Genomic DNA, 21881 nt, shown 5'->3' with positions numbered 1-21881 from the left:
TTATGTTTAAGATGCTCTGGGCTGTTTGAAGCAGGCTGAATTATTTGGAAAATCACCGAGGTCAAATCTAGCAGAGACTATGTGTCAACAAGTGCCTGCAGAGAGCTACCTGCTCAGGTGAGTGCCATCAAGTCCCCTCTCCACCATGCAACAACACATCAGCCAGGTGCGTCATTAAGTTTGCACCTTCCGACCTTGTCTGCTATGCCTCTCCATTTCCGCATTACAAACATTTTTGGCCACAATTTCTGTCACTTTAAAAGTATGGCAGACACTGCAAAGGGTCCTTCTCTCTAAGGCTGCTTTGGCTACTTAAGTCATTTTGGCTCTAGATTGTTTGAGGAGGGAATGTGTCCCCTCCTATGCAGAATTGTTACTCTGTGCATGTGTGTGTGTGATATGTAGGGGATCTGTAGGGTTCTTGGGTTGTTGCAGACCGTATGTCATACTGTCATAATTGATTTAACCCCACTAAGCATAACTGAGAACACCTGTTTTCTCTGACTGATATTTTTTCTTCACATATGTCACAGCTATTCTCATTATTTACAGTGTATTTTCAGACTTCACATTTAATCACAGCATAAAAGTGCAAAAGTCTCTTTTCCACAAGAAAAAAAATTAAAAATATTTTTCATTATCTTGTTTTTTAAATAATTGTATCATGTTTTTGACAGCTAAATAAATGGATTTTATTAAACAGGATTATGGGCTGAGATTATTTAGTATTCCTTTTTTATTATCTGGTGTAGCCTCTGCTGGGAGCTGTGAGTTTCTTTTCTTCATTTCCATCATTGATTCTTGCATTAGACGGTTACATTGAATAATTAATATACTTCCCGTGATTGATGATTTGCATGGCCTGAATATTAGGTTATCAATCATGACCCACTTGTTCTAATGTAATCATATTGAAAACGTGTCAAAAGCTGTTTACCCAACAATGACAACAGGAGCTGTGATATTGAAGGTGCCTGATGCACTACAGCAGGAAATATCCTGGTTGAACATTCATAATGCAGAGATTATGAGTTCCTCAAATTGATGTAACAAAAGCCTGGAGCCCTTGCTGAGAGTTATCAGCTCCAATAAGAAAAGCTCTTTTTTCAGCTAGAAAATCGTACTGATTTCTTTGCCTTTTATCAGCTGCTTAGTGACTTTTTGAGCCTACACTGTAAAGTAATTACGTTCTGTGCTGCACACCATAAAGAAACTGAAAAAAAAAAAATGGAAAGTGTTTTTTTGAAAAAAGGAATGGCACTGCCTGTATCTGTTGTTACTGGAAGGAGAGAGCATCGTTAAGGTCTTGCCATAGTTCACTTTCACTGGATTACTGCAAACATTGAAAAAGTGGGTTTTGCTTCTGTGGGAATCATTAAAGCAGAGCACCACGTTTTTAACACTCAGATTATAATGCACATTTCACTTGCGGTCTATTTCTTAGCTCATAGATGTTTCTGCAGACCATAGTGGTTCCATTTCAATACCCTGTTACTCTTTACTTCGGCCAACTACAATGACGCTCAGGTTTAGTTGTGCATATTCATTTCACTCCCTCTTTCCTTTTTCCTGTGACAACTCAGATTAACATGGGCATTATGTTGAGGTTCAGCTCCACAAACTCATACTGATGGAAATACTCCCTGTGACCACAGCAGAATCACTCACTTAAGCCGGAGCGGCTTGAGGTGGAGAAGTCTAAAGCACTGAGCTTTATAACTCCAAGCAGCAAAGCAAAGCTGCTTCGTTCAAGCTCTACCTGGCTTCCACTCTGAACTGTTGAGTACATGGGTTTTCCAGACTCCTTTGTTCACAAAAGGTCATGCAGTGATGCTTTTCCTGGCATTTGGCAGTGCTTTACTCCTCATATCATCTTTTGGCTTTGATGGAGTCCTCAAAAGCATAACTCCTTCCAGCTCCCTGTTGCTCTTGACGTTAGGCAACTTAATTGGTAGATGTAGGCTAAAATCAGATTATTCATCAAGATGAAGAGTACCACAGTTTTGTCCAAATGTGAGAACCCTATTAGTCCCAGCTAACATTCAAGGCATACGTTCATGGAGTTCATACTGGTGTGGTCTCTGAGTAGGTGGAATGGTTGACAGTCATAAGAAGAAAGACAATTGACAAATTTAAAAGCTCAGGAAAAAAAAGCCCTACAGTTTGACTCCCCTTTTTCTTCCTTCAGCCAGTATTTTACTCTGTTCCTCCAAAAGAGGAAAAGTGTGCAGGAGCTATGTATGTAGTCTAAGTGATACAGACCAGCAGGAGGGGTAATCTCCTGGGATATCACCACAGTTGAAGGCCATTTCAATTACTTAATATATGACAATATTAGCCTTGTTGTGTCTCACAGTGATTAAAACCGAGAACAAGTATGTTCATTGTTATAGGAAAAAGGATTCCTAAAATAATTTGTAATAATAAAACCACAGAAATCTGGAACTGGAGAAAGTGTAGATGGAAAAGACCTAGTCATCTAATTTCTCTGCCAGTGCAGGATTTCAGTGTGCATTTTTAGTATATTCTTAGTGTAATAGGGTTACTTAGAAAACTATGCCCCAACCTGTTGGATTTGAACATAACCACAGTGATTCATGGTTTCTATGATTTCTTGGCTTGAATTTCCATACTTAATTCAAAGCGCCTCAAACACTAGTGCTTCTACAACCATGGGAAATTAAGAAAATGAATTAAAATTGTAAGAAAAGCTAAGACATTTCTTAGCTTCAGCAAACTATGTCTTCTTCTGTTAATTTTTATCACATTAAATAGGTACAGAATTGCCAGCTCAAGTCAGTGAGAAAAATTGTGTTAGATTTCTCCTAATTTTTTGTTAGAAACTGTCTTCAAAATGAGGGAATACATAAAAAGAGTATGTTCTGATTTTTCTTTATTTGCCCGATGTTTTTTAAAGCCTTTAGTGCCCATTAGTAATCTTTCCTCCACAGCTAAGAGAGTTTGCAGCCTTTTATTATTTTTAAAGTAAAAGCAGGACTGTCCATTTATTGAAACGACACCAGGAAAGGCACCTCCAGAATGACTCCCCATATCTGAGACTGACAATGGAAGAGTTAGTTAGTAAAGGTAACACTGTAGTTTCTCTCTCTCACTAGTGACCAACCTTTCAAATATTTGTGTATTTGTTGTGCCACGGCATCTCCTCTTGATTGCATCATGGTAGGTTTTTGCCTGCTGCACAGTATGTGTGAAGTAGGTCAGATGAAAAGCCCTGTACATAAAAGAGGAGCATAAAAACTACCCATCTTGTAAGCACTGACTGCTTTATAAAGCTTTCCTGCAGGAAAAGCTGTTCTGCTTTCTGAATCGCCATTTTTACATTTTTTTAATTAACATTTTTTTGGTTATTGCCCCAAGACTAAAAGCCCGCTAGTTTTCAGTTGTTTAGTTTCTCAGCCAGTAGTAGAATTTTCCTTGGAAAGAAGCAGCATTTTATGGAAACCGTCAGTAAACTGTTTTTCTACGGAAAATATTTGAGTAGCCCTCCTCTGTATACATAGCTATAAAAATATTAGGGCAATATGTGCTAAGTGGGCGGCACAATTGTTTCAGCACACAGCACCAACCTCTGCAAGTTGCTGCCAAAAGCAAATTACTCTAGCAAGCTATTTAATAATAATAGGACATAGCAGGTGTTGGGCCACATCTTCAAACAAGCAAAAACCAGGCAATGACTAATTTACTGGAAAGAGCAGTATAACCAAAATGTTCTTCTTCTGACCCACAACACTTGAATTCCACAGGAAAACAAATCTGCCGTCCTCCAATTCAGAGCTCATGTGTGTGGGATACAAATCTTTCTGAGCAACGAGAGACTTATCTGATGCTGCGCTTGGAAAATATCAAAATGGGCATGGGCTTCTGAGGCGAGATGTGAAACACATCTCTCTGACTGAACATTCCTCAAAATACCGCAATTATAAATAAGTACAAACAAAGTCCATTCCCTGCTGACTCTGAATGGAAAAGAGCTGGAGAGAAGAAGAAAAATATGTCTGTATATGTTTTCTTTATAATTTTGGAATGCATTCAGGCTTCACACCAGGCAGCAGAGAGGGAGAAGGACAGGACGCCGTTCTCAGACGCATCTCACGCTTGGAAAGAGCGTGAATTTTCTCATCAGCATCGTCCACGATAGTCTCTTGACCCTGAGAGCAGGATATTTTTAGGCCTACATTTACGAACAGCGAAGGATTATTTTGCAGGTGGAGAGATGAGGGGTTGTTTAGTAGGGCAAGCGGCAGTTTGACCGATTGTATTTTGCAAAGGTGGCACTGCAGGCCTTGGCTGGCGGGAAGGTGGGCTTTCCTGACGCCTCTCCGCCTGCTGCGGCGTTTCCCTGGGTTGCTGTGGAGCCTGCAGCACCGCCCTCCCTGCGCCCGCCAGAAGACAGATCGCGCGTGAGGCTCCTGAAGCACGTGACAGCCACATTACATTTGATGTCACTGACGCCAGCCTAAGGTGGCAGAGTTGTCTTATTCTTGGCATCCTCGCAAATCCTGTTGCTGTCCGTGGATACTTCTTATAGCTACTGTAAATGCTGTAATCACCGCAGAGGGGGTGACAGGATCTCTCTGTGTTGTTTTGTTAACTTCTCCTATGAACATCAGGAAATAAAGCTGGGTGTCGTGCGGCACTTGGCAATTTCTTTGCCAGAGATTTATTATTTTTTTTAATACTCTCTTTCCCCTTCCCACTCCTTTCCCCTGCCAGGTTCTCAGTGGCAATATTAGGATGAATGTATCTGTCAGCTTCAAACTGTGAGGTTTTTTTTCTCTTTTTGTAGAGCTGTCCCAAAGCATACCTGGGAGCTGGGAATATTGAAAAAAAAGAAAGCAGAGGCCTCCGTAGCGTAAGATTGCTGGCCTTGCCTGTAACATGAACACCTGCCGAATCGAGGGAAGAGAAGGCTCATTAGGTGCCTCCAGCTCCCACTGCCTTTGCTATTTTTGGGCCAGCTGTCATGTGCACGGGGTGATCCGCCTGGCCGTGACGTTCGGTGTAACATCTCAATGCCAGCCCATCATACCTTTTCCCCTCTCGCACCCTGCGATGGGAGCAAGAAGTAGCCACTGCTACCATTATGGCGCCGGGACAAACAGCCAATTAAGCAAGCATGGGCTGGATATGCGCAGGCAAGGGCTCGGGTGGGCAGAGGGAAGCAGGGTGTGCAGAGCCATCGCCTCGAAGCGCCCTGCAAACCCTCCTCTCCACCTCCGCCGTGTCCCTGGGAAGTGCCAGGAAGAGCATCTGAGCTGCCTGTAGCTTTAACGGTATGTCACAGGGGAGCAGAGGTCTCCCAGGATTAATTAATAGGCATCCCGAGAACACATTCTCATTATAGCTATAGCGCTAGGGTTTTTCCTCATTTTGCAGAACATCAAACGTATTAGATAGCGTGCGGGATGGAGCGGGGGAGGAGCAGGGAAGACAGAGACTGCGGTCAGAGGGAAGCAATATGGACCGGGAGACTGAATCTGACCCTGTCAGAGGCTGCCACAGGACTTAATATTGCATTTATTTAAACTGGATTTTCTCTGGTATAACGCGGCTGACTTTGGGGGAATGAACCTTGCTTTCGAGGGGTGTGCGGGTCCCTCGGGGAATGAAATGCCACTGATAATAAAGAGCTCGTGCTGACATCCTCCACCACGATTTTTATTTGTTTGTAGCTGCTCATTCTTTGTTGGAGCACAGAACTGGCGAGGCACGTGTGTTTTGTTTCTCTCATGTGATTTTCCCCGCCAGTCAGCATGGCTTATGCTCAATTAATTCCATCAATATACGGTCCCCCCCAGCCTCATCTGCACTTGTGTAGCGTGACAGGCAGTTGTGAATATACCACTAACTGTGTCCAGACAAAGGCGTGAGGAGGCTCCATGAGGGGTCTATTAACTCCACAGACAGACTGCGGCTTCAGCTGAGGCACAGCCCCTTTGCAGGAGGGTTTTCTTATTTAGTGAAACACTTAGTAAACAGTGCTTCCTCCCTCCTGGTGAATTAACCGCCACTCGGGTGCTGGCGAGCTGCGGCGCTGCCATCTGAACTGCGTCCTACAAAACACCGGGGCAGCTGGACGCGGTTCTCCAGCGCTCAGAAGCACGCGCAAAACACAAGCTCCCTGCTCCGAAGAGCTCGGGGTTTCACGCCCCGCGATTGAGTGGTGCAGGTGATCAGCTCCGGCTGAGTGTTTCGATAAAGAAGATGCTCTGACCGTGTTCTGTCCCATCGATACGATTAAGCAGCGATGACTTTTTCTGAAAGAGCACTGAAGTTCACAGCCATCATTTAATCTTTTTCTTCATAAACCAGCAAGAAATCCACTCATATCTTGGGGCTGTGTGATCCCCTCAGCAGCGCGGCAAGGTGCTCACAGGTGAACTTCAATGCTCTGAAGAACAGGGAGCAAAATAAAAATGGCAGTTTTCATCAGAAAAAATTATCTTTCTGCGCGCCGGGTATTTCAGAGGCATGAGGCCGTACTAATTGGGGTGCAGTCTAATGACTAATCCCGTTAGAGGTGCTGTTTACAGATTACCCACTTGTTTGAGGGACTAGAAAGCAACATTGGACTAAAAAAAAAAGAATCAAAAAGGAAAGAGAATATTTTTTTAGAACTGCTGTGACACGAGAATGTGAGAGATGTTAGTTATATTGAAACACTCTTTCAGCCGACAAGGTCACTTGTGGCAATAATCCGCTCATTAGAGGTGTAATCCATCACTCAAGTAATATCAATTTAGTGCCAGGGTTTTAATGCAGGTTGTACTAATCATTAGCGGCAGTTTGTCAACTGCATAATTCACAAGGGATTGTGGGTATGCATGATTTAGCAGGTGACCCTTGACCTCTGCTGAGTAAGAAGCCTGCCTTAGAGGCAAAATCAAGAGGGACAAAAAGCAGTGCTCACTCATGAACAATTATTATGCTTAACAGCATGACTGTCATTTTAGAGGGAAAGGGAAAAAACAGTATGTCCTGAATAATGAAGGATTAAAATTCACCTGAGACTTGGCTCCAGCTACAACGCTGGAGTCACCACCCTCACTGAGCAGGGCAGGAAGAAGACAGCACTTTTTTTTATTGTTTACTTAATGGCCCCTTAGCTAATATCTAAGAGCGAAAAGCCCTTCTGCCACCCAAAACACGGGAGGTGATCACAGCACCAGACTTATTTATTCTCCCGCGGTGAAAACGTTGGTTTACTCCCATCTCTATCCCAGGTGCCAAGTGCTGGGATTGACCTGTGACTGTCATAGGTGAAAAGTATTAGCTAGGAAAGTCTGCATTAGTGTCAGACAGGTAGAGGATTTCCCCTCAGGCTGTTAATTCATTTGGAGGGAAGAGGAGAATAACCTGAAGTGAATTTCTGTGCCCACCTGAAATCTACTCAGAGAGTTAAATGCATAGTTTGATTTACCAATCATTATAAATGTAGTATAGCATCATATTCTCTATTTCAACTGTTGGAAAAATCCATTTCTTTTCACATCCCACTTGGGAAGTTATCGGTGTCTTGCCTTGCCGTATTGCTGCGCTGTTTTATAATAGCAATAATCCTCCTGAAATCTGGCAGCTAGGACCGGTTAAGTGCCTTGAGCTTTACTGCAATTAAGGTACTTTTTTGCCTGCAATAATTCAGAATTGGCTTTGACTTAAAAACTGAAATTTAACAAGTGATTTAGCCTGTAATGTGCTCTAATTGCTTTTGGTATTTTGACAGTGGGGTTTGGGTGGGAGAAAGAAGAAAGAGGTCAAACAACTCAGTAATTCAACAGAAAAAGTGGCAAGGGAACTTGCATGTTAGCCGCTTTCCGACGGGAGTTTTATTATGCACACCAGCCTCCTGTTTGCGAGGCTTTTTGTTAATATATCTGCACATTACCTCTACGCTCATATTTTAAAATGATGCTCGGAAGGAAAAGAGGGGCTGAGCGAACTCGTTTGCTTGCTAAACGTTTTGAAATGCCCCTGGCGCTGTCAACAGCACATTTGCATCGCAGCCCTTGTCAGCTCCGAAAGAAGGGGGCGGGGGGAGGCGAGCGGCAGCAGCCGGGCAAGCGGCCGCAGTCACCTGGCAACGGGAGCGGACGGACGGACGGCTGGACGGACGGACGGCCCAGCCTTCCGCACGTCGAGTTTCCTCTCCCTGGCTCGGCGGCGGGGACGGGAGGGCGAGGGGCGGCGCGGCGGCCGCGCTGCCTCCCCGGGGACCCGCACCCCCGCGGGCGGCGGCGGGGGAAGGCTGCGGGCGGGCGGGCCGCTGCGGCTCGGCTTAATTGCGCCCACTGGGCATTGCCCTGACCGGCGACGGGGAGAGCTGCTCGGGCAGCCGGAGGAGAGGATTTGCGGGGTGAGCCGGCCCGGCGGTGGGAGCCCGCCGCCGCGGGGCCGCCGGAGCCGCCTCCCGGCCGGTCCCCTGCGCCTCGCCGGGGCGGGGGCACGGAGGGCTCGGGGAGGGCCCCTGCGGGGGAGGGCCCGGGGTCAGGCTTGGAAACGGCTCGCTGCCCAGCCCCCTCCCAGGTCTTTGCGCCGTCGCCCCGCGTCCGGTGCGCAAAAGAAAAGTTTTTTGCGGTGCTGGTTTTGATGCTGATTCAAGCAGGGCTGCGTTGCTCCTTCATGAAGTTAAAAAAAATCAGTGAACAGTAATACCGAGGGCTTGCATTTGTGACTGCTTTATCTTTCAGAGGGAGCTAGGTCGCCGCTGGATCATTCCCATTTGTGGTGCAACACGGGTAAAGACAGGGAAGGCAGGAACTTCCCTGCAGTACCTGTAGGTCAATGGCGGTGCTGGCGGTACTTCCAAGAAAAAAAATGAGAGAACGGTCCATCGGGAGGTATTGACACCACCTAATTTGAGGGATCTGCCGCTCTGCAAATGTAGGATAGAGAGCTAGGGTCCTCCAGCAGGAGATTCAGCCCACTTAAACCACGTTGCCGCTCTGAATTATCTACTTCTCTAACTCCACAGCTTTGGTAGGTGCACCAGAGAGTGGCTGTGGCTCCCATGCCCGGGGCAGGCTGGGTTCCTCCGGTGCCTTCTGCAGAGCTGGGATGCTGTGCTGCGCTGCTTTTAGCTGGTGCATGTATTTCTTTGGCTGGGAAACCATCTAATGGAGCTCCCGTCGGTGCCGTCAGCAGAGCCTTTAGTGCTGTTCAGCTGCGCTAAGATGGGTGTCTACTTTAATATGAGCTGAATTGCTAAATTTAGGTATTTGAGCTGAATTGCAGCCAAAGTGACTTGTTCAAACAAGGGAAGAAGCAGGAAATGGAACTTCAATGCTGGGTCAAGCCTGATTGTAGTTCAGCCATCATTTAGTGATTCCTCTTGTCTCACACATTTAGATTGTATGGGTTTTGAGGCAGGAACTGTCTCCTATTGCAAAGGAGACTGCGCTTCCATAATAAAAAATAATTAAAATTCTTTAAGGATATCACATACTCAACAGTTCACAAGTCAATAAAAAAAAGCTTTAGGAAAAGAGCGATTTTCATCCAGTTAGATATAACATGCCAAATTCCTTCCTCAGGTACATGCATACAAAGAAGGTGACGAATCCAGCCAATGTTTGCCTAATGAGTTAGCATTCTCCTCTGTTGGAAGTCAAAAACCTCCACAGCTTCAGGCAATATTCTTGCCCATGGACGTGGGAACAGTAAAGCTCATGTCTCCCGTGGACTGGCCAGGAAAGAAGGCAGATATAAGCTGAGCTTTTATTTACTTAACTGTATTTTGATCACATCCTTCATAAAACTGTAACTTCTGTAAGTAAGACTTCTTTTTTTTTTTTTTTTTTCCTCTTTTAGTCTTTTTAACTTCAAAGCTGCTGTTAGTAGGAAACTGGGGGGAAAAACAAACCAAATGAAACGTTGTACTATCATTAACATTTTGGTATTTGGGTATATCAGAGGATAACACAGTGCCCATCTGGACTGCCTTAACAACACACTTAATTGCATTATATATGGAGAAGGGATTCGAAAGAACAAAGAATTCAAGCTATTCTATTTAAGTAGCCCATTGCTGTGGTATCTAGGCAGAAGAGTAAATCAGAGCATAAAAAAGCAGATTGCTAAAAGCTATACATCCCAAATCTTATGCACTGTTCTGCATAGAGATTAATGAAACAAGCAGAGCGGCAAGCTGGAATATTAGCGGCAACAGATTTATTCCCTCCGAGCGTTCATAAGGACACCAACATCAATGATTTCCAAAGTGAGATCTACCCACCATGGGTGGGCCCCACAACATTTGCGGATGTTTCATACACAGCTGCCAGTCACATGGGATAGGGTTTTAAAGGTATCTCCTAGCCTAAGGAGGCTGATCTAGTGGGGGCTTCAAAAATATCTAGCCACTTAACACAGATGGCAATCTCATGCCAGCAATCCCACAAGCTGTCTACCTTTATGGTTAGGTATCTGAATACTCTGCAAAAATCTGGGGCATCCTGGTGGCCTGTGGATTGAACCTAGTTTGTGGGGTATTTCTCTGTGGAGGAGATGGAGGGCACATGGGGCAACACTCCACAGTGCCTGCTGGCAGCCCAGGCTGGAGATGTAGGTGCTGGCTGCTGCTGCTTCTAAAGTGCTGGTAGAGGTGAAGAGGCCATAGGCACTGGCAAGGGCATGTTCCTGCATGGCAACAGTTTCTGCTCCTCTAAAGCAGTGACTGGGGCAATGGGGGAAAGCCGCCTGAGCCTCCTTGCTGGGCTGAGCAGGTTGAGGGATGGTGCTTCTAGTTGCTGGAACAGTGCCTGGGGAAATTGTGGGGTCCTCAAATCTGTATCTAAAGCAACCTGATGACTGTGGGTCTGCTTTTCCTCTATATTTCAGGTGCACCGTGGCACTGAGGATCATTAGCTTCCTCTCAAAATACAATCCTAACATCACTGGTAAGCAACTGCTGTCTTTGGCAGAGGGACGCCAATTAGCCATGATCTGCATTACTGAAAATTGAAGAGAAGTGGGTTCACAAGACATTGGAGCTGTGGTTTCCTAGTGTTTGCATACAGAGTTGTGTGAGTTTGCTGGATGGCTAAGAACACAGCAGGTAGCCCAGATGCTGATTTGACCCCCACGGTCTCTCCTTGGGATAATGTCTCCCTGGGAGAGCTTGAACTGTGTGGAAAGCATGCGTGCAAACTGCAGCCAGTGAAATCACATGTGAGAGACGGGGACAGACCTGTGTCCATGTGGGGTCTTGCTTAAACAGGCCCGGCCTTGCCTCACTGTGGGACCAGCAGCGTCCTAGCTTCTCAAGCATGCTCCAGCCCCACATCCATCTCCTAGAGGGGCACCTCCCTCAGGGACGTGCCAGATGATCTCGCTGAGGGGTTTCAGCGGTCCATGCGTAGCACCTGGGGACATCTGATCTGTACGAGGGTAGCTGAGACATCCGCATGGGCAGGCCAGTGTGGCACGGCATGTGTAGGGCAGAGACCTTACCTGCCGGCAGCGGCATCTCGCCCTGCAGCTCCACCAGCGCTGGAGTCGGGAAATTGCAGCGAAGGGCTTGGTGTCCATCCTACCAGGTCTGCAAGCCCAGGATCCCGTCCAGTGTCAATAGAGTCCCTCTGTGCGCCAGTGTCAATTTTAAACTTCTTGATTTGATTGAAGTCTTCATTGTTTTGACTCCTCTGGTTTTATCTTCCCGGTTTTACTTTTGTTTCTGCTGGGGTTTTTTTTTGGCTACTGATGTATTTTGAGATGCCTCATTTCTAACCGCATTTCCTTTATTTGTCTTTTTTTGTCCGTTTGTTTTTTTATGGTGGTGTTTTCTCAGGAGCTAGCTTTCAAAGAACTGTCATTGCTGCCTCCACAGATACTCCAATAATATCAGGTGCAAAAGATTCTGGGTGTCTCAAAGTATACCATTTTCTAGCAAAATTGGACACATGAGATAATATGTCTGTACACTGAACTGGAACATTGCAAATGCCGCTGTACATTCGAAACCAAGTTGTTGGACTCATTACAACTGACATATGCAAACATTTCAACTACAAAATTTCAGTAATTGATCTCTGTTAAACTCCAGGCAGCAGATGACACTTAGAGTCTGCTAAGGAAAAAATGCTAATCTTTTTTTTTCCCCCACTGCTTTTAGTATTTGCTCAGTATCACTAATATAAATATGCAATCATCGAAATCAACACAACTGAAGTTAACAGAGCAACTCCAGATTTACATCAGTGTAAATGAGAGCAAAACTTGATCCCTCGCATGTAATTTATCTTTAATTCTGGTTTAAGTCTTTCTCATCTTGCTGAATAAAAACTGATGTTCTTCTCACACACAATCTGTATACCATTCATTAGTGTCTTTTCTGTTTGGAAGTAAGATTGGAGCCTGTGGTAATGAAAGCTCAAATCCTGGGGAGCAGTACACATGGTATTTTGTTTTAACTAAATGCTGTATTGGTATTCTCATCAGTGGCTTTGCATTACTTGAACATTTATGAGTAGCTTGAACTAATAAATCTCTAATTAGTACTAATTACTAATTAGGTTATTGATTCCTCTGACTGTGGACTCCTTACTGGTTTTATTCATAAGCAGAATGTTATTTTAAAAATTCTTGTAGATATATCCCCTAACAGAGCTCACTCCTGCCGTGGAAAGGAGCAGAGCAGCAGTCTCTGGGCAGCCTGTTTGTCAGAATAACACCTGGGCGTATTCAGACTGGGTAGGTACACCGAGGGGCAGAGGTAATTTTTTTTACTGAGCTTTTAAACTACCTGAGCTGTCAGGGCACTGCCTGCTTGCCTAGAAGCACTGCAGAACCCCAGCACTTTTCTGCTTTCCTACGGGACGCCTCCTGTTCGCACCCCAGGTGTGCACCGAGGGCCTGGCTCCAAAGGGCAGCTGATGCTCTTCTGAATGTGTTTTGGGGGGAGTCTTGCTCTTTTGGTCTCATGGCAAGACCTAAAGCAGATCTGCTGGAGCAAGTTGGTGTACCTTGCTTTGCTTCATACAGTCTGCCTTTGTTTCTGTTTGTGGTTTCACTGGAAAAAGAAGCCCCTCTGGATCCCTGTAGCCCCAGAAGAGTTTCCTCTCTCATTCTCCCATCACTCTCCAGCAACTGTCCTGCTTGCTATCTACCTGAAAGGGCAAAATGGGTTCTTTATTACAGTCGCCGTGAAAAGTGCTCTGGACTCTGCATTTACACAACATTCCCAATAGCTCTTTGCAGAAACAGCTCCACAGGGGTCAGGAGCTCCATAATCCCTTTTTTTTCTCAAGAGCTCAGACAGCAGGACCCCCAGAGCAGGATCCTTGAGGTCTGGGACTCCATCAAGCGCTCACCCAAATGCTACCACCACTGCCACACCACCTTACCAGTCGTCTTCCAGTCTCCCACCCCTCCAAACTCATCCATGGAGGAGTTCTGTTCTTGTACAGTTGATTGAGAATAGCAGTTACCACACTGTCTGCTGAATTCCTTCACTTGAAGGCAGAACACACACGAGTGATGATTGAAGAAATTTTGGCTTACTTCACTGATAGGAGTGATTTTATCTGGCAGCGACTGATTGCCTCTGTGGCAGGATTGGCAGGAGAGGTCAAGTGCAACATTGCTTTATTCAAGCATCAGGCAGTTTCACTTGCAGAGGTTTTGCATGTGGTGAATCTTCTATTTGTGAGCCCAGACAAGTGCAAAATGTGGCTTACTTCTTGTTGGCATTAACTGTAGGGAAGATGTAAAATCTCTTTTCTGGTGGCTGCCCTCTCTTTCTGTTTATTTCTACATGTGACTCAATATGTTTGTTTTGATCCTTACAGCCCTATGTGGGCTATGTGATGAACCACTGTGGCACCGAAGATCGATGGTGCTACATTCATGCTGATGTTTTCACTAGCAGACTGCAGGCCCCACCGAACTTTGCTGTTGCGTGCACGTAACTCCCTAGGACAACTGTGGGAGATGTCTGCGTGTGGCAGCAAGGAGATAGGGCTCCCTGGATAGCAACATCTGGGGACCAGAAATCCAGTATTCTTGGCTACGGGCCCTTGACTCTGTAATTTGATCTTCCCACCCTTCTGGTCCATCTCTTCACGGAGCGAAGGAATAAAGAAGGGAGCTAAGTATCTCTGGATGAGAGTCAAGTCAGCTAATTAATATCAATGAGGTGCGTGTTATTTTCAGTTATTGCAGATGTGCTCATACCTCATTATCTTAAAGAGTGAAGAGCAAATAAATAGAAGCTTCTGTCACGCTTAAAGGAAACATTTTATAAATAGGTTATTGATTTGGACTTCAGAGAGACCCAGTGGGAAATCTGTAAGGCTTCTTCCAGAGGGGGGGAAAGGAGGGGAAGAGTTTACAGAAGTTAACTTAACGTGTTGTGTTTTGTAACACACATTAAGAAGAAGCCAAAAGACTGCTGTTTCCAGGTGGACCCAGTGCGCTTGAGTTTACACAGGGCTGGTTCCTGCCGTAGCATCCTGTAGATGCTTTGCAGCAAGGTTGTGTGAATATTTTTGTGCGACGGTGGCTTTGGGGAGACCCTCGGTCCAGAAGGAAGGGTTTGCTCTGAGCCTGCAGGAGGAATATTTGTTTGGCCCAGCTTACGTGATATTTTAATTTCCATATTTAGCAAGTACCCCAGATGTGTGTTGCAGGAAATAAGTAACTTGTCAGTGGTTTTGAGGTTTCTCAACAAAAAGAAGATTACGTCGTTTTGCGCTGAAGTATTGAAGAGAGTGTTTTATATTTTGAATGCTAATGAGCACAGTTTTTTTCAGACGGGAGTCATAAAACTGTCATTATGTCAGTGGTATGTCTTTGTTCTTAGCTTTGCTCGTGCTAATCAAAGACAACAGTGGTATATTTTGAGTTAATACTGTAACAAGAGGAATGGCATTAGTGGTCATCATCATGAGTGACTCCTGGACATGTGGTAATAATTTCTTAAGTGTTTTTGAATAGTGAATGAGTGAGAGAGAGGGATTTCAGCTCCAGCGCTGTGCAGAATGGAATGTACCATTCAGCTGAAATGATAAATCCCCGGCTCACATTCAAGGGGCTGTAAAAGCAAAATCTGCTTTTTAATATAATTAAGGTATCTTCTTCCACAGTACCTCTTTCTCCTCCAGCATCCTACTTCTCCTTTTTGTTTGGGATAAAACAGTGACTTTTAGTGTAAGCAAGTGAATGAGTGCAATCGTCTTTATGTTCTTAAGGAAATCAATCCGCTTTGGAAACCAAGCTCTCATCCTTCGAGTATTTTACTTTTGCATAGCTGGATGTAAGTTTGAGAGCCTTCAGCCGAAACGGCATTTTCCTCTTGTTAATAGATGCCACCAGATTTGGCAAATACCTGGAAATAGAATTGGTAACATTATATATTTAAGCACCAGTTTTCTCAGGAAAAAAAAAATACCACCCAAACCTTTTTATTATCAGTCAGAAAGTTTTCATTTATTTGGTGAGGCAGTCTGTTTGCATTGGCTGGCGAGTTCATGAATGGCTCCTGCATAACGAATCATACATTTTAAAAATTCTTTCCAAAGCTTTTATAAAAATACAAAAAGTTAAATAACTTTAACACAGTTATGTGATCAGTCTGATTAAGTTAAGGCATTTAGTCTAAGTAACCCCAGCGGGGTTTCAGCAGTACTGTACGTTCCAGCGAAGGGAACAATTGCTGTATTTTCACTGTCTGAGTGTGTTTCTCAGAGAATGCTGAACAATATTAAACATTCAGAGGCTGCGTTTTCCCTTTGTTTTGACAAATGCTAATAAGTAGCTAACTGCAAGAGAGGGGAAAAAAAAATCCTAATTCAAACCAGTTGCGTGATGGTAGAGCTCAGCAAATTCCCTGACCAGCAAGATGTAATCTGGAAAGAAAAGAGCGGAGTGGTAGCCTTTGCTAGCCTTTGAAATCACTAATAAAGTCATTAGACGATGTTTAGTTGAAGAGGAATGACTAAGCTAGGGTAAGACTACTCTGAGGAGCTCTCAGAAGGAACATTAGCAGATTTTGGTTTCCAATTAAGTGGTATTATTAGAAGCTTTGATAAAAGCCCTCGCATGTGTGACTTCTTGTATTTCTCTGTGTATCAAGAGTTGAAGTGAAACTAAAAAAAGAGAGACTTTTTAATGATAATACCTGAAAAGTGTTTTTCAGCAGACCCATACATCATTGTCAAGTGAAAAGATTAAACTTTATTGTTTCTTTTTGAACCAAGAACTCAAGGTGAGTGGAAATGTCTTGAAATGCAAAGTAGTTTGGCAGATAAAGTAAAATGGAGATGAAAACAGACAATAAAAAGACGTTGGCTGTAGCAGAGGAAAGAGCGGGGAAGTTCACTCTTTAATGTTGCTGGGAGAACTTTCTTTTTGCTATTAATGATAGCATTTAAGTGTTACAATTACAAGCTTTTATTGAAATGAAACATTTCATTTCAAGAATGGCACCAAAATCATTTTTGTGTGTAATATGAAACATTAGTTATGTGATGCTGCTGCCAAAATAAACCCCACCATTAATTTAAAATATCAGGAAACTCCATTTGAGAGGGTAGTTATACATCCATTGAGGATACTCTGTATATTATTTTTCCTTGGTATTAATAAAGTCTATTAACAACATAACTGCAATTGATTCATAATGTCACATTTGTTTGCAAGTAATGGATGTAAGGTTAAAATGGTTTAACTATTACAATGTTTGAAAATGATTTCTGTTCCCTAAAGCCTCCTTTATTTTTATTACAGTTTTTTTTTCCCTTCAGCAACCAGTTGTTTTGCAGTTGTTAAACTGCTTTCAGCTGTAGATACCCTGCATTATCAAGATAGATGGGGCTTGGTGTGGGATTTCCACAAAGGTTGGTTGCTGAAAAAGTAACTTCAACAATGTGCCTTTGAAAGATTTATTTAACGTGTCCCTTAATAGGCCAGGCCGCACTGATTTTCACAGAAAGAATTCATTTTTCTGTCAAACTCTGGGCTGCTTTGCCGCGAGCCTCATCTACCCACCGGTCGGCACATGAAATGCACGCCGCCGACCCTAAAGCCTTGCGCGTCTCTGCGCCGGTGGCTGGAGAGGGTCTGTGACTCCAGCTGCCTTTTGTAGCCAGGAGACGGAGGGGTTTGTTCTCCTTTTTGTGCTGTGCTTACAAAGACCGTGCGGACGACACCGCATCTAGAGCGCCAGAGCGCTTCCTCTTTGCTTTGGCCGTATGTCATTCACTTATCCGCATCCACTGGTTAGAGATAGAAGCAATCCTTGAACAACTCTGCCGGGGGACAGGCAGACGTGAGGAGCCTGTGTTGGGCATCCAGGCTCAGGTTTTGCGTTGCTAACTTTTGAGTTCCTGGGAAGGATGTTGCCAAAATTACGTACACTGTCAGAGCCTTTCTTGTTATCTTAATTCGCAATTCACTCTGCACGGAGATTTTTTTTCTCTGAGACTGAGAGAAAAATGTGGATAAAAGCAGATTGCTTGGCACATAATTCCAGCTTTGTAATGGGTTAGGCAAATGCTCCATGCAGGTACCTACACATAATTTGTTAAAACAACTTGTTTTGCCTGTTATCTTCATCACATTCAATGATAATTATTCAATTTAAGAGAGAATCCTGGCTTCTGTGACGATTTGTACTCTACTCACACATGTAGGAAGGGTGGGATACAGTTTTTTTAAAAGGAGAAAATATAAAAGAAATCATTTTATTACAGAAAAATTATGTGCTTGAAAGAAATAAAACCCCTCAAGTTCTTTCACCTAAACCACTGTCAGTATCTTAGAATATCAGAAGTGAAATAATTTTTTAAAAATCAGATTTAGATCTTTCTCACTATGTGCTGTACATTTGTAATTTCATGTCTTTCTAATTGGACAAAGAAAATATTACAGATTGGTGAACTTCATTTTGTTTCTGGTCACCAGCAGTTAATTTCACTCTTTGGTTCCCATGCACTGACAGAGGGTTGCAGTCACTATAGATTTTGTGTGGATGGCACTCAGCAAACCTTGTGATGGCTGTCAGTTTAAAACACTTGGACAAATGGATTTTTGGACTGCAAATACAGCAGGGGGATATTTAGTTGGTTTTAACAAAACTATTTTAATAGGTATTTTCAAGAAATCATGGACTCTCAGATTTGCAAACCATATGTATTTATAGTCCCTAAAAGGCTCAAATTCTAATTGTTCTGCTCCTTTGAAGAGTGTTCTGAATTTTCACATCTTGTTATTACTGGACTTTCTACCAGCATAACCACATAACAGGGTTACTTCTGGCATAACTGCACCCGCAGCAGAGGAATTGCACTCATTAACTGTATCAGTTTCCAAATGGCACATAATCTGTATACAGACTTAAGCCCTGGTCCTGCAAGCAGATCCAGTGTATCAGTGGATCCAGAAGACCAGCCTGTTTGCAAAAGATCTCATATACTTTGTACAGGGTTTCAAAAAGGAAGCATGTTTGTGGTTTTTTGTTGGTTTTGTTTTCCCCATTGAGGCTTGCAGGATAAGTCCCAGAGATACTCATACACTCAGTCAGGTCTAGTGAGTATTTTAGATGATATTTTTAATGTTTTCTAAAAGGAAGGCAAAAAAACCCCCAGTTTACCCAGAATATTTACAAGACCAGTGACTCCACACGCATGCGGCATCCCCATTGCATGGGCAGAGGACGGCACACCAGGAGAGCACGGCAGTGGTGGAGAGCAGTTAATCCACACCGCCAATTTTTGTGTCATGACAGTGCTGGATAGTGGCGGAAAGCGGCTGCTCTCAGATTTGTTAGCTTAAGAGAGCTTTGCCTCTTCAATGACACGGTTGTGTTAAAGCAGTTCCTGTCTGGGAAGAGCGGAAAGCAGGAGCTGAAATCTGTGATAGTGTCATTGTTCCCAGAGGTACAGTAATAGGCTTCACTTTACAGTGCCGTATCTCACTTGGAAAACACCATCTCTGGAAGTGATATAAACTCTTTGTTAATACGGATAATAGACTTCAGGACCGCTTAAACCTCTTAAGACAGTAAGGCTTGGGCAGCTGAGAGTATTAACTACATCATTTCAAACACATTCATAAAAGTTTTTTTCTTTCACTTTTTGGATGGCTTGCCAACATTTACATTAAGCTTTTGACTGTTTAAACCACTTCTGTGATCAATTATTTTTTTGAGCAGAATGAGTCCTTAGAAAGCTACAACCCAAACTGCTACACCCACCTCCTCAGATCAGTGGTTCAGGCAATTTGTTAACATTGGATGTGATATGTTACATTAATAACTGTTTGTAATTGGGAAAAAAATGGTACTGCCAGTCCAGTTTTTTCATTGACTTTATGGACTGCTTTGCATAAAATCAAGGAGGATAGCTAGCTTGTTTTGCTTTATTTCTGCAATGCCTTAGGTAGTGCAATGTCCATCCAGGATTCATTTCTTTGGAGCTCAGCGTGGGGTTATCCAGAGCGACCATTCCTGCAGGTACTGATGAGCGATACTGATGGTGGGAGAGGGCGAGGGTTTGCTCTGAGGCACAGACTGACTCCCAGCCTGCCATGGGTCTTTCTCAGCTCCTTGCAAGCCCGACAGGTCCCAGCTGGGTAAGGCAGGTTCCTGCTTTGTGCTGCGTGGCCTGCAGTTGCCCCTGTGCTGACTGGCCCACTGGCCATGCACATTGGGCTGTTGCTGAACTCCCCCTCCAGCCTTGCTCTCTGGGGAGCTGCTGATTTAGTTCTCTGTCCTCTGCCTGGCCACCAACTTCTCTGGCACTGACAGCGGCACAATATCTTTGAGACTGCTATCTCCTGCTCTGTCAAATAGGCTTTAAATTAGTCCAGACACTCCAAAATTATTAGGAGGTGCTAGACAAGCAACACTGAGTCCCTCAGAAGCCCTGCTAAAATCTCTGCTCTTTCAGTAAAGCATTTTAACTGTACCTGGCATTTTCTGCTAACTCCCCTTACCCTTAAGTAAAACAGAGATGCTGAATGGCAGAGGTTCAGATAGCACAAGTCATATGCCTATAATTTTACAGGGATAATTACCCTTTTTACTGATCACTGACTTTCAGCTGAGAGAAGGATATGTATTTTTTCACGAACTGCTTGTAGTTAGTCACAGAAGGAGTACAAAACTCCAACCCCTTTGGAGAGCTAAAATAACATATCTGATATGATGAATATCTGACTTTCTTGCCTGTTTTGGCTACTTAAGGCATAGGAAACTAGTCTGAGGCAATCATATAGACAGCCTCTATCCTCAGCGTCCACCCCAGGACGATCCACCATATCCTAAAAATGATGTCTACCATCAAGACTTGAGGTACGAATCCCTCTGTTTACTCTAGTGAGTGTCCACACAGCTGGTTTAGCCTAACGTTTAAACAGATAAAATTAAGTGGGATGAATGCCACCCAACTAACTATAGGATGTCATGATTAAGATACAAACTTCATTTGTGTAAATGTATCAGCACTGTCACATCTTCTCAGTGAAAGAACAACTTAATGTCTCAGACCGACAGCACAGTATTGCTGTCATACCTGGCTCTACACACCGCATATCACAAATTCAGTGACAGTCAATGACAGTCATTCTGTCAAATGGCCTGATTCTGTTTGACGTGCAATGCCCTTTACCCTACTTTGGCAGTGGCAAGAAGCCGCACAGAAGATGTAAATAATATTTAAACAGACCTTAAGGCATCTAAGCATTGCTTGAATGGCGTAACACTGGTCTTCTGTAAGAGAGAATCAAGCCTGGAGAATTTTGCCCTTGAATTCAAAGAATACAGGATGGATCACAGATATTCTTACAGAGGGGTTAGACCAGTCGAATAGTAGTAGCATGTGTTATTCATCATGTGATATTTGGTTAGGACTAATAGATACAGCACGGTTCCATGAATTCACATTTTAGGTTGCATTTTGTCTTTTCAGCGTGCATGGCTTTTAAAAAAATCCATATGCATTTGAGCAAGAATATGTTCTGTCATCCCAGTGGTCTCAATAATGATTTAATTGTTCCTCACTTGATGTGGCAACATTAGCATGTTTCTGCATGTGTTTAAAGCACACAGGTTGCCAGGTTGCCATTACTCATGCACAGGAGGAGCACGACTCATCTGAGCTGTCCTTTTTGGCTTTTTCATGACTACATACGTAACAAGAGCTATGGTATAAGGGTAAATGACTGTGGGATTATACCCCCAGTAAGAACAGGAATGATATTCTTCAGTGTGTGGAAGGAACGCAGCCGAGGCCCAAATGAAAGCATCTTTTATTTTTCAACTTCATCGATCAAAAGCTTCTGTGTGTAACATGCTAAATGACATCTGACATATCTGAAATGCTGGGATAAAACACCAATAGCAAAAAAGCCCAACCAATAACAGCCAAGGTTTTACTGCTAGTAAAGCAGGTCCTCTGCTGAGGAGAAATGTTAAAACTGCGTGAATTACACCCAAGCAACTGACAACTTTACTTAGCTGTTCCATACATTAGAGGATAAATCTCCATTCTAGGAAGTTTCAATGCCATTTTAGTTATCCATTTAATCCACCTATTCATTTAGCAGGAATGGTAATTACAGGAAAATTGCTGCCAAACTATGATGTGCAATTAAAATTCAGGCTATTTTGTGTGATGCAAAATCTCCCTTTTTTACTATCATCTTACAAATCCTCTGATAGAAAGTTTGTGCCTTTTTGAAACAGAGCTTGTAATAATAAGCCATCTGGCTTACTTAAACATGAAAGATTAAAATGATATACAGTATGAAGGCTTCCTATTCAATTGCTAATGTCCAAGAACTCAACTCCAGTGGTGAAAGCTGTCATTTGGGGGGAAGAGGTAATTAAAAGATTTCCTTGTAGAGATGGATCCTAGAGCAGGGGA

General features: G+C 43.6%; 1 long non-coding RNA gene across 1 annotated transcript; it reads left to right on the top strand.

The window, feature by feature from the left end:
- The first annotated feature begins 8288 nt into the window (after nucleotides 1-8288).
- LOC148055797 (uncharacterized) lies at nucleotides 8289-12305 on the top strand. The gene is made up of 4 exons (XR_015705017.1): nucleotides 8289-8374; nucleotides 8709-8858; nucleotides 9552-9786; nucleotides 10858-12305. It is a non-coding gene; the product is annotated as an uncharacterized LOC148055797 (long non-coding RNA).
- The last annotated feature ends 9576 nt before the right edge of the window (nucleotides 12306-21881 follow it).

This window comes from Nipponia nippon, unplaced genomic scaffold (genome assembly GCF_047370975.1).
Source record: "Nipponia nippon isolate SJK-2023a ecotype South Korea unplaced genomic scaffold, ASM4737097v1 scaffold_2, whole genome shotgun sequence".
Taxonomy (NCBI): domain Eukaryota; kingdom Metazoa; phylum Chordata; class Aves; order Pelecaniformes; family Threskiornithidae; genus Nipponia; species Nipponia nippon.
Note: the sequence above shows the minus strand (reverse complement) of the source record. Positions and strands in the feature narration are given on the sequence as shown.